General features: G+C 39.2%; 1 protein-coding gene across 4 annotated transcripts in view; it reads left to right on the plus strand.

Moving 5' to 3' along the window:
- Positions 1–13120, plus strand: part of LOC122791847 (sodium/potassium-transporting ATPase subunit alpha-2) — an 833979-nt gene that overhangs the window by 385917 nt on the left and 434942 nt on the right. The window lies entirely within an intron of this gene.

A 13120-nucleotide genomic window follows, 5' to 3' on the forward strand; every position in this document is an offset into this window, starting at 1 on the left:
TACTGGAAGCACAACTTCCTTTTGTATCACATATCTAATCTCGCATCTTTCATTTTATAAGCTACTTCACTCACCACCACCACAGTCATTACTAATGCAAACAATATCCCACTCATTGGACACCCTTGTCTTATACCACACTTCATGCATATTTCTTTACTCAACCACCCATTCATAAACACTCTGTTATTTTGATATGCTGACATACACACTCTGCTAACTCTGTTACCTCTTCCATACTTTTCCATAACATCCCACAAAGCATCGTGTCATAGTGTTGCCAAATTCTGTACTAATATCACCTACCATAAATTTTGCATCTTCCCCTTAACGTATAAGATCCTTCCCTTTATACCACATATACTTTCTTCCATAATGTCCTTCATCCCGCTTTGCATTCTCCTATGTGCTATTCTCATAAAAAAAGACAGTCCATGTTATTTAATGTGATAACAACATAATCTATATTATTTAATGTGAAAACAAGATAATCTATATTATTTAATGTGAAAACAAGATAATCTATATTATTTAATGTGATAAGATAATCTATATTATTTAATGTGAAAACAAGATAATCTATATTATTTAATGTGATAACAAGATAATCTATATTATTTAATGTGAAAACAAGATGTTGTTGTTGTATCTTTCGGCTTTTCCCGGTTAGGGGTCGCCACAGCGGAACTCCGGTCCACTAATGATTGGCAGTAGATTTTTACTTCCGAGTTGCCAGCTCTGACGCACAACCTTCAACAAAGGTACGCCCATTCACACGTCTCCACACAGAAGATGCTCTAGCTGAGAATCGAACAGGACAACGTCGTACTGTGAGGCGACAATGCTACCGTAGCACGATAATCTATATTATTTAATGTGATAACAAGATAATCTATATTATTTAATGTGAAAACAAGATAATCTATATTATTTAATGTGATAACAAGATAATCTATATTATTTAATGTGATAAAATAATCTATATTATTTAATGTGATAAGATAATCTATATTATTTAATGTGATATGTCTCCAATTTTTTATTCCATTGCTTTCATCTTTCTTCCATATAAATTTTAATATATCACTCCATAACTGATCATAACAAATCCTTCTTTCAAGCATTCACTCAAAAATTTACAAAACACTGTCCTTGCCAATCCCTGAATTTCTTGTACATTTTAGACCCTGTACCACCTGGACCTGATACTGACTTAGCATTTACTTTTCTAAGCACTTCATCCACTTCACTAATACTAATTTCTTGTTCAAATTCTTCCTTAACTCATTCTTGTTTTTTTACTTCCATTCTCACTTATTTTCTTTCTTTTTACTCTAATATATATTTTATACATGATGTACTACAATACTCATAATTTGCTCTTGTGCTATTTTTACCTCTCCTTTTACATTTTTCATTTCCCTCATTATATTAATATCCTTCTTTACTATTTTTCCCAGGTATGAAGAACCTCTTCCTTTCTCCCTTGTAAGTAATATCTCTGCTTAAACCATAATACCTTAATATTTTCTCGGTTTCTTTTATGTATTCCTTTTTTCATATCATAATATTCTCTTGTATTCATCTCTAAATTCTCCAGTACATTTCAGTACATCTTTCCATACTTTATTTTCTCTTCCTTTCTTACATCATCCTGCCAAAAACACTTTTTATGCTTCATTTTAAATACAGTCTACCATTCAGATCAATTTTTATAAAAGTCCTTCATGATTATATGATCCTTCCATAACTGCAATGCTTCTCACTCTCCAAGTTCATCCATATTGCTAACTGATAAAAAAAAAAACTGTCTCTGCTCTGTCACCTTCAGCTACACCCAAAGCTTCTGAAAGTACAAAATAATCAATTTTAGATTCATTTGCTCCTCTTCTGTAAGTCCAATTACTTTTATTCCACATAGCTAACTTACCACATTTTATACTTCCTGTATTTTTTAACATCTTTCTCTTTCTTTTTACATTTTCTGCTTAAATCATAATTAAAGTCCTTTGCTGCAATAATTTTTATATTAACCACCACATAATCTAATATTTGATGAAACATTCTATCTTTTCTTGCCATTAATATATTCATATAATGCTCTAATTCTACAAAGGTTTACTATCATTTGTCTGATCATACCTCGTGTGAGTTATCATTAGTACGAACCAAATGAACGAAAAAAAAAAAAACTATTGACAAAAATGTCGAATGTGGAAGTGGAGAAAGTCGAATTCGACATCTTTCAAATATTCTCCACACTTCTGCAAGTTGTACTATTCTGCAAAACACATCAAACAATGTTTATGAAGGGTGGCAAGCCCCCCTGCACCCCCTGCTAGTTATATATACAAACTCTGAGATCGCACTACAGTGAGGGAAAGGGTACATTCCCCGATCCCCACTATAGTGCAATCTACATTAAAATGTTGAAGTTCACAATAGTGAATGCTGTAGTATGTTCGCTGTTGTGCATTTCAACATTTTTTTTCGCTATTTCCCAGTGTCGAATTGGGCGTTCGGACTTGCGTAACTTGAATGAATTCCAATCGCCCTTTTGATAGTAAAGCTTCTACGAACATATTTTCTCCACTAAACATCCACAACAGTTAACCTTCCCATCCTAACCAACATTGCATCTAGTATTTTTACTATTTTTTTACATAATACAGAGACTACAGAACAACATTCACTTCCTAAATTCCATATTATTTTTCCGTCCCATAATTTTTCTGTTTGCAATCTTTCTTTACTTGTCAGAAATCTTACATCCTCTATAAGAATAATATCTGTATCACATGTAGCACACCATTCTGCTATCGCTATCCTTTTTACAATATTAATAATATTATTCACATTAGAAAATTATTACTTTTTCCTTCTTTTTAAGTTTAATGGAGGTATTTTCAATTTTAATATTCTTATTTTTTTTTTTGCCCATCTGAAATATTTTTTCTGAGTTTATGCATGACTATTCCTTGATCCTCCGAATGCAATGTTTCATTATTTTCATTAACTGGAACATCTAAAACTTCTCCTCACCTTTTGTTTTAATCATTAATGATATATTTTTAAATCATTTCCTCACCCTTACCCTAACACCGATCAAGTTTGTTTTCCTAACTTCCTTCACTCTCTCGTCACAAACAACTGACGTATCACTTTCAGTTTCTCAGTACTGTTACCATCATCCTCCTAAAATATAACATTTTTATCTGTCATCTTCCTCTTTTTCATTAACAGCTTTCCCCTTTCCCCCTCATTCCTCATTACTTTCAGGTATTCCAGTACTTTCTACATCATCCTGCTCAACATTATATTACTTATTCTTTTTGCAATCAAACCCAGAAATGCCCTTCACATTTACGTACTCGGCATTACTTGTTACAATTATTCAGCATGCGATCTATTCCCCACATTGATTATATCTTATTTTTTACACTTATTTAGCAGATGATTGAAATCTCCACAAGAAACAAGTTTTTGGCCATTACATATACCTAATTGTTTCTCTGATACCACCTACCTATATAACACTTGGTAAATGTTTTATCATGCCTTTTTCATATTTTAAAATAACATCTACTTCCCACACCCCCATTCCAAATACCTCTCTCATAACATTGGCTCAAGATGATTGCCACTTGATGGATGGATGGATGGATGAATGGATGGATGGATGGATGGATGGATCTATGCTTGTCTGTCTGTCTTTCTGTGTGTTATCTGTTTGCAGTTAGATAAGGAGCTTTTCTCCACTAAAACCACACTCAGCTTCTCTCTTTGTGGACACTTCACTTCACAAATCTAAATAAATAAATAAATAAAATATAAATATAGATAAAAGAAAAAATAAAAAAAAAATTTTTTTTTTTGTATTGTCTTGACTTTGGCAGTTTAGTGACCTGCTTGCTCAGTGTCCACAGTATAAAACAGGAAACTTTAGGAAAGTATATATGAACAGGTGGGAACCAATGTTTTATAATGATAATGTCTGGTATTTCTTTTATATAATTTATTATTGTTTGTACATGAATTTTTACTGTTTTTCCTTCTTTGTTTCTGAGATTATCTGCTGATAGGAAAAGGCATTTTGAGTGCACAGACACACACATACAGACACACACACACACACACACACACACACACACACACACACACACACACACACACACACACACACACACACACTCTCTCTTACACTATAAGTACAAAACAGTGCACTTACAGCACCAGAAGAAATGGGTTGTATGCTGTGTAAAGTTATTTACCTTGATTTAGTAATCCCAAGTAATCAAACAGTTGACCTGATATCTTTACCAATACACAACTTAAACAGGTTGGATAAAACAGGAAGTCACATATATTCTTTTTTTAGTATATTAGTCGTATTTTGTAAAAATGAAGTTGAAATCATAAACAAAACAGATTTTTAATGCTGCAGCTTACTTAAGCACTTCCAATCACTGTTAAAACAATGCCCATTGAAAAGTATGCTTTGTTGTGATTCACTACAACCTTCCCAAACAACTCACAGTGTAGCTGTTCACACAAGAGACAAAATGACAACTTGGACTGCATATCATACAGGGTGCTTTTACTTGGAAATGTCACTGAAATTTGCATGTCAAAGTAATGAGGAATATTTTAAGTTGTGATCTCAAAGTATGTGGATTCTTTTGTTATTTTAGTTATTGGATAATTTGTTCATTTTGCTGGCAGATGGGAAGGTAGACATCACAGACTTGCATTTTGACTCCTCATCCCAACTTCTCTTCCTGGAAAGTATTGTCTGTTGTCACACTCAAGGAAATCTTACAGGAAAAAGGGTATTTCAAAAGCAACAATGCATTGTCTACCCTTTTACTTTAATTTCAAATGACATGCAGTTTCCCTGGCTGAGATGCGTGCACTCATGAATGACAAGATTATAGCATCCCCCTCAGGGTCTCAGGGGGACGTACGACAGGCGTCACTAAACTGAACAGCATGTAGCAATAAATACCAGCAGGTCAGAATGTAAGTATGTTGAACTTGTTGCAGAATTTTCTGAACTTGTACAGCCGTTCTTGCTTATTTCCTTATCTGCAGTAGCTCAAACTTTCTTCCTTTAGAAAACATGATGTGATGTATGACAGGGTCTATATTAGATCACTGAATGCTTAAAAAAGTGAATGGTGATTAATCGACCCTATGTAAGCGAAAGCTTACAATGTCGAAGTGTCAGAACAGCAATTTTTTTCCAAGGGAAAAAAAAAAAAATCGCTGTTCCAACAACAAAAAAAATAATAAAAAACAGTTTCAAACACCCCCCTACTTAAATATACCAACTCCGAGACTGCACTACAGTGCCGAAAATGGCAAAGTACCGAAGCGGCCAAGCAAATTCTTTTCCAGGGAAAGAAATTGCTTAACATATGCTTCAATATTTTGCATTTTCAGCCTTTTAAGTTCGAGCAAGACGCATTCGAAAGAATACATCTTCAGTCTTGTAAAATATGACAACAGGTAAAATATGAGGCATTTAATTTGACTTAGTGGGGAGTACAACAGGTTCCCTCTAACCTCTCCAACTTCACACAACTATTAAAAGACTACATAAATAAATATTTGTTCTTATTCTGCACTACCCAGGCTGAACAAGCCCATTCCTCCTTCCACCACCAGCATACTTTGACTGGGCTTGGAGAGAGGGAATTAGTAAAAATCTATTTCTTAGACAAAAGACAAATACATTTTTACCATTGCTTTATTATCTAGTCATCTCTCTTCCAAAGATTGTACTCAGTGTGCTTTACGTCACCTCTATGAACTGCAACTTGTGAATACTTTTTCTATTGGCAATGTTATTTTTCACCTTGCTATATCTGTCAGAATACTTGCACTAGACAGGGGCAATCTGTAAGATACTCAATGCTTAGGCACAAATCCATGCCATCCTCCTGACCCTAGTGGCCATATATTGGGTAAAACCAGGTTATATTGGCTAGACTTGTAAGGGCTTTTGTTAAGGGTTAGCCTAGTAATGTCCTTCAAACCTATGAACTGAAGCTGAATTTTTACTTAGATAATACGTCATTCTCCTTTATTAGGTTTTGCAGTAACTTTACTATCGTATGTCAATGTGGAGTTCTTCTCCCCAGAGTCTCTGCTGGCCAAATAAATAAGTAAACACTTACTTGCACCATCTCCCCACCCCTTCTGCTTTTTTAAACAAGGGTCACTACAGATGAAAACTCCTTGCATCGTTCAGACAAGGTGCAGATTCTTTCATCATCTAAACGTGTGCCATTAGCTTTAGTATTCGGTCATTTGGGATTACTAATCATCTGGCCTCTTCAAGAATAACCGTTTACGTTTGTTCTGCTGTTACTGAGTTTCATTTCTTATTTTACTTGTATTCATATTATGACGCACAATAAAGAAATTCAGACTCTGTTCTTCCCAGGGATTTGACCTCTGGGATTTAGCTGAGGGAAACTGCAGAAAAATAGCTCTAGCTGCATAAATTCTTCAGTTAGCAAAACATTTATTAAAACACAGAACTGAAAAAGGACTTACACTTACAATCTCCATCACATCATAGCATTAACTGAAAACTGAGTGAGATACCTCTGTGTTTGCCCATGCATTACTTGGATAGAAGGAAGTTTCTCTGTTCACATGTGAGAGAGGGGAGCTTTGAGCAGCCTGTCTGTCCCTGGAGGAGTGGTTTCAGCCCAGAAATTAGTAGTTTATTGGCCATTTTGGGCTAATTTCTATCTCTTTCATTTCCCTGCTATAAATATCATTTTTGCGTGCCGGTTAGCTAGGGTAAAACTATTCCGGCTCCACAAAGTCTCCTCTTCAATTTTTCCCTTGGAACTAGACAAACTTTCAACTTAAGCACTCAAGCCATTCATTTTTCAGCCCAGCACTTGCTCAAAACTTATAGCAAGCACTTATAAACCCTAGCACTAGACCCTCCTGTATTGTACAGAAGGACAGGGCTCTCTTTTCGACCTTACCAGCCATCCAGTAAAACAGTTCACTGTACCTATCCAGGTATGTACAAAGGGCAGTTTCAGGTGTATTCTCCAGTCCAACTGGTGAATCTGGGCATTTTGAGGCAATGTTACAACTGCTCCTTGTACACAGACAACCCCCTCCTCCTACCACTAAACACTAATACATGCGAGAGATGCAATTATACAGCCAAACTGGAGGCTAAGCTCTCTCAACCCAAGACTGGATCAGACAGTCAAGAGGAGAAGGGAAATACTTGCATCACACCACCAGTCTTACATAGACCCATTAAACCAGCACTGGCAAAAAACACACATAAATACATAAAAACATACTCGGAGGCTCTAAATAAAAATCTGCAAAACCAACAGAGACCTCTAAAGCAAACATCCAAGCAACCTCCACCCCCCAACACAAACCATGAAACACATACTTCACAAAACCAGTGTGCCATGCAATCACAGCCCTTAAGGCAAAATAACATACCCAACATACTAGTAATAGGTGACTGTATAGTCAGGCACACTGATGTTCCACTCACTAGGCTGAATAAGGAGAAGATTACTGTTAGCTACCTGTCGGTTGCCAGGATCTGCCACATAACACAAGCACTCAGGTCACTCCAGAACAAGTACAAATATGACTCTGTCATTGTCCATGTTGGTGTGAATGACCTGAGCTGTACCTCCCTGGACTACATGAAAAGAGACATGGAATAGCTCTTTGATCACGTACCCCAGGCTGGTATGACCCTGACCCTGAGTAGCATCCTGCCCTCACCAAGAATGATACCATGGTATAATGAAAAAAATCTTGATTTCAACAATTGGCTAAGTTTCTGGTGTCATTCAAAGGGGATCCAGTGTCTGTCCACCTGGGATGACATGCTCGACAAGCCATGCTGCTTCACTAGAGATGGCCTGCACCTGTCACCCTTAGGCTTTCGAATACTGGCCAAGGCTCTTGCCACCCCCATAGTGGCTTTTTTAGGCAAGGCTCAAAAGACAAACCCACCACTGTAAATAGCACAAGTAACAAAAAACTGAGGGTTATGCTACTCAATATCAGAAGTCTAAACCTCAAAATGCATGCACTCGAGGCACTCCTCAGTATGGAGAAAATCAATATATGTGCAGTAACAGAAACCTGGTTTAAGGCTCCAGAGAGCACCCCAGCACTACCAGGCTACAACTCATACTATACATTTCGGCTACAGAACCCAAACTGAAATACAAAAGGCGGGGGTGTATCCATATTCATCAAGGATACCCACACCTCCAGGTTAGTGGCACAGCACGATGCTTCAGAGATCATCCACGTGCAACTAACAACAGGCAAAACTGCAATTCAAATTGTAGCTTGCTACAGATCACCCACCATGTCCCAGGACCCCCATTCCACATTTCTGGAAACACTGGGAAACATAAAGGTCCTACCAAACACCCTAATATTGGGTGATTTCAATTACCCAAACATTAACTGGGAGAACTACTCAAGTACTAACTCCCTTGCCCAACATTTCCTAGAATTTATAAACTCAAACACCCTGGTTCAACTGGTCAACACTCCCACCAGAGGTGACAACATATTGGACCTGGTCATCACCAACATGGGCGACTGGTGTTCCACACTGGAGGTCAATCCCTCGCTGGTTAGATCTAACTGTAAACAAATCACTTTGGATATCCACATTCCGCCCCCACCCCCGGACAAGAAAACCACTGTGAAAAACTTTTCAAAAGCAAACTTCACATTACTTAAGACTGAGGTTGAAAGTTTCAAAGCCCCCATGCTGAAGGATAATGCTGTTCAAGCTACAATATCCTTTACTAATGCATTCTATGGGCACCTACAAGAATGCATGGATTGTGCCATCCCAAGCAAAACGAAGACTCACTCCTTCAAGAAAAGGAAACCAGTCTGGTGGACTCCTGCCATAAACAAGCTATACAATAGAAGGAGGAAACTAGTACAGGAAAGAGTAAAATCCCAAGAAGGGATCAGTATCAGCAAGAAACTATGGTCCCACATAAAATCATCCAAGGTGAGCTTTGAAAGAAAAATTGCCAAGGATTCCAAAGATAACCACAAGGCATTTTTTAGCTATGTCAAGAATCTAAGTGACAATGCTCAGATCTGCCCAGAGTTAGTGCAGAATGGCACAAAATACACTGAACTGACCGATATCGCCAACATCCTGGCAGACAGGTTCAGTGCAAACATCACCCCCTCTCACCCCCAAAAGGGCCCATAACCATACCAGAAGAATGTACAGTCCCTGAAATCACAGACACTCAGGTTAAAACAACCCTCTCCAAAGCCAAAAACACAGCATCAGTGAGACTGGATGGTGTCCCAGGCTGCATCCTACATGAGCTCAAAGGCGAACTAACCCCTCACCTAAACACACTGTTCAAACTCAGCCTCTCCACAGGCTATGTACCCATAGAGTGGTGCACAGCAATGGTTATTCTGCTCCACAAAGGTGGAGCCACAACAGACCCCAGGAACTATTGCCCTATAAGCCTGGCTAGCTTGGTCTGCAAGGCTGTGGAGCACATCATCATGGAACTTAGACATTGGGAACCTCCAAACACTGGACCCTACCCAGTTTGGCTTTGTTAAGGGCAGATCATGCCTCCTAAACCTGGTGAACATCTTTGAGACAGTTACAAAGGCTATAGATGAGGGAAAGGTGGTACACACAGCCTACCTAGACCTCACTACGGCCTTTGACACCATTCCCCATTCTGGTATTACAGACAAGCTCACCAGCCTAAACATAAACACCTATGTCACAAGATGGGTTGCCAAAAGGCTCATAGACGGAACCCACATAGTGAGAGTTGCTGAAGCTAGGTCCGACTCTAAACCAGTTACAAGTAGCATTCCCCAGGGCTCAGTCCTAGGACCCCTCCTGTTCAGTATATACTTCTCAGAGGTACAGGCAAGCACAGGAAGACTATGGCTGACCAAGTTTGCAGACGACTGCAAACTAAGGGTTATAATTGACTCTCCGGCTGACACAGACATCCTCCAAAAGGATTTCACTGAAACAGATACCTGGTGTCAAAATCATGGCCTCAGGCTAAATGCCAAAAAGTGCATAGTCATCCCCTTTGGAAAAAACAAAGTACCCACAAACTACCACATAGGTGGCAGTCCCCTAAATACGGAAGATGTAATAAGGGATCTGGGGACCCAAGTAGATAGTAATCTCACCTTTGATAATCACATTGCCAAAGTGGTTAGAAAATCCTTATGCGTGGCCCACCTAATCACAAAAGGGTTCGCATCCAGATCAAAAGAGGTCATTGTGCCCCTCTACTCATCACTCATCAGACCCATCATAGAGTACAATGCCCCATTTGGGATTTACCTTACAAGACACCTGCAACAGCTGGAAAGACCACAGAAGTACCTCACCAAGAGGATCACTGGCCTCAAACAGATGCCCTATGCAGCTCGACTGAAGAAACTCCAGCTGTACTCTGTTGCATACCGCCTACTCAGAGGTGATCTCTGCCTGACATTCAAGGCCATGTCCACCCAGAACTGATGGACATGCTCCACCTAAATAAAACCTTATCCCCTCGAGCCACACACTCTAGGGATCTAAACCTCGCCACAACAATAAATAGGACATGCGGGAGGGATAGATTTCTGTCCCAGAGACATCCCATGCTTTGGAACAAGATCCCAATCTACATTAGACAGAGCTCCTCACTAACACTCTTCAAAAGAAACCTTGACGAGTGGATGGGAAACAGAAAGTTTACCTCGGGGCTCACTTCGGTGGCTCTGCTGGACAGAGGCACAGGGAACTAATCTAAGGGTGCGGCGAAAGCCAACACATTCTGGCTAAGCATATAAATACCATCGGGCAGATAGCCTAGTACCTACCTATGAACCTATGAACCTATAAAGCAACTACATCTGAAGGAAACAGGTCATTAACCTATAAATGCTGAACTGGAAATTAATGCCTTAATTTTCAATTGCACATGCTGTTACATAAGCATCTTTGTACTATAGGCAACAGATATAATGTCAAACTCCAGATTTCAGAAGGTGGGAATACATATGGGTGGGAATTTCTTTTAGTTGAGTTTTGATGCCATACTGGTCACCTAACTTTAAAGGGATTGCCAGTTTAATGTCATTGTAAAGAAACAGAGTTGCAGCATTAATTGTCAGTTTTGGTTTTATTCTCCTGTTTTATTGGTATAAGATAGATGAATATATAAATATGTGCAAAAGGAGAAAATAATAACTGAATAGTGTAAACTACTGTAGAATGAAAATCTTGCAGCAATCTACTGGTACATTTAACCAAAGTAAAACAGTATATACAATGTGTCTTTTTTTAGGTATTTTTTTCCAGTGACTACCAGCTATCAAGCCACCCTTAATCTGATTCACCCCATTAATTTCTTTGTACAAGGGATTATACTCCAATACTGCTTGGGGTGAGAGCCTTCTGGGGGAGATGTCATACAGGCAGCAATGAGGTTTGCTTGTGGCTTTCCCAGCATGTTGACAAATTAGGGCATTTTAATTAAAGTTCTAACCCCATCTCCTGGTTCAGTGGACAAGCTAACTGTCTTAGCACAGGGACCTATTAATCCTTCCCCATGGTATGGCTATGCTGCTGTACACTCAGTAGTGAAGACTACCACCAGCGGGTAGCTTAAGGGATTCTGGAAGTTTGCATACCTTATCCCACCCCACCAGGAATGTCCCCTGAAAGTACCGTCAAGCACCTGACCAGGTAATGGAACTCCAGTCACCTGGCCTGTAGTCAAGGCTTTATCCCTCTATGTCACAGGTAAGGGAACTCCAGTCATCTGGCCTGTAGTCAAGGCTTTATCCCTCTATGTCACAGGTAAGGGAACTCCAGTCACCTGGCCTGTAGTCAAGGCTTCATCCCTCTATGTCACAGGTAAGGGATCTCCAGTCACCTGGCCTGTAGTCAAGGCTTCATCCCTCTATGTCACAGGTAATGGAACTCCAGCCACCTAGCCTGTAGTCAAGGCTTTATCCCTCTATGTCACAGGTAAGGGAACTCCAGTCACCTGGCCTGTAGTCAAAGCTTTATCCCTCTTTGTCACAGGTAAGTGAACTCCAGTCATCTGGCCTGTAGTCAAGGCTTCATACCTCTTTGTCACAGGTAAGGGAACTCCAGTCACTTGGCCTGTAGTCAAAGCTTTATCCCTCTATGTAACAGGTAAGGGAACTCCAGTCATCTGGCCTGTAGTCAAGGCCTCATTCCTCTATGTCACTAGCACTGGCTGCAGATTCTCTGTGTCTCTAAAGTCAAGAGTCCGAGATCATGTTTACTTGTCTTGTATTTATGTGCTCTGACATGATTACTGACATGCATCCTTATTTACAATACCCCCTCTGTTTCTGCATAGTTTTAGGATACATCTAGCAGCATAGACAGCACCTACCAAAACCTTTTTTTATGTGGTTAAGGATAAACATTTCTTTGTAATCCAAAGCAGTCTAGGTTTTCCCACTTTCTGTGGGACTGTGAGAGTTACAGCTCCACATTAATGGCAAACATTTTCTCCTTCCACACTGACTGATGTAGTGGTGTGCACTTCCAAAAGGATTTACTCCCACAAATATATATATGTGTGTGTGTGTGTGTGTGTGTGTGTGTGTGTGTGTGTGTGTGTGTGTGTGTGTGTGTGTAATTTTTTAAGAGGGCTTTGCCCACAAGTGCCACTTTACTTAAACAAACATATACAGCGACACATAAATAAATGTATCCTGCTGTCACTTTTTTTATTGCTATTGTATTTCATTAGCTTCATTTCATTGTTCACTCCATACTTGCATTCCTCCTGCTTCTGTATTGTCCATTGCCACTTTTCCTCACTCTTTGTATTCCGTCTGTCTTTCTGACTTTGTCTTTTTCTCTTATTCTCTCCTTTACTGCTCTTGTCAAATTGCTTAGCCAGAAACTCTCAAACTTTTTTTTCTGTTTGGCGAGCTCAGACTTTGCATTCTACCATGCTTCCCGTGCTCAGACTTTGCATTCTACCATGCTTCCCGAGCTCAGACTTTGCATTCTACCATGCTTCCGTGCTCAGACTTTGCATTCTAC

The sequence above is a fragment of the Protopterus annectens genome, chromosome 17.part0 (genome assembly GCF_019279795.1).
Source record: "Protopterus annectens isolate FY-2018-M chromosome 17.part0, PAN1.0, whole genome shotgun sequence".
NCBI classification, from domain to species: domain Eukaryota; kingdom Metazoa; phylum Chordata; order Ceratodontiformes; family Protopteridae; genus Protopterus; species Protopterus annectens.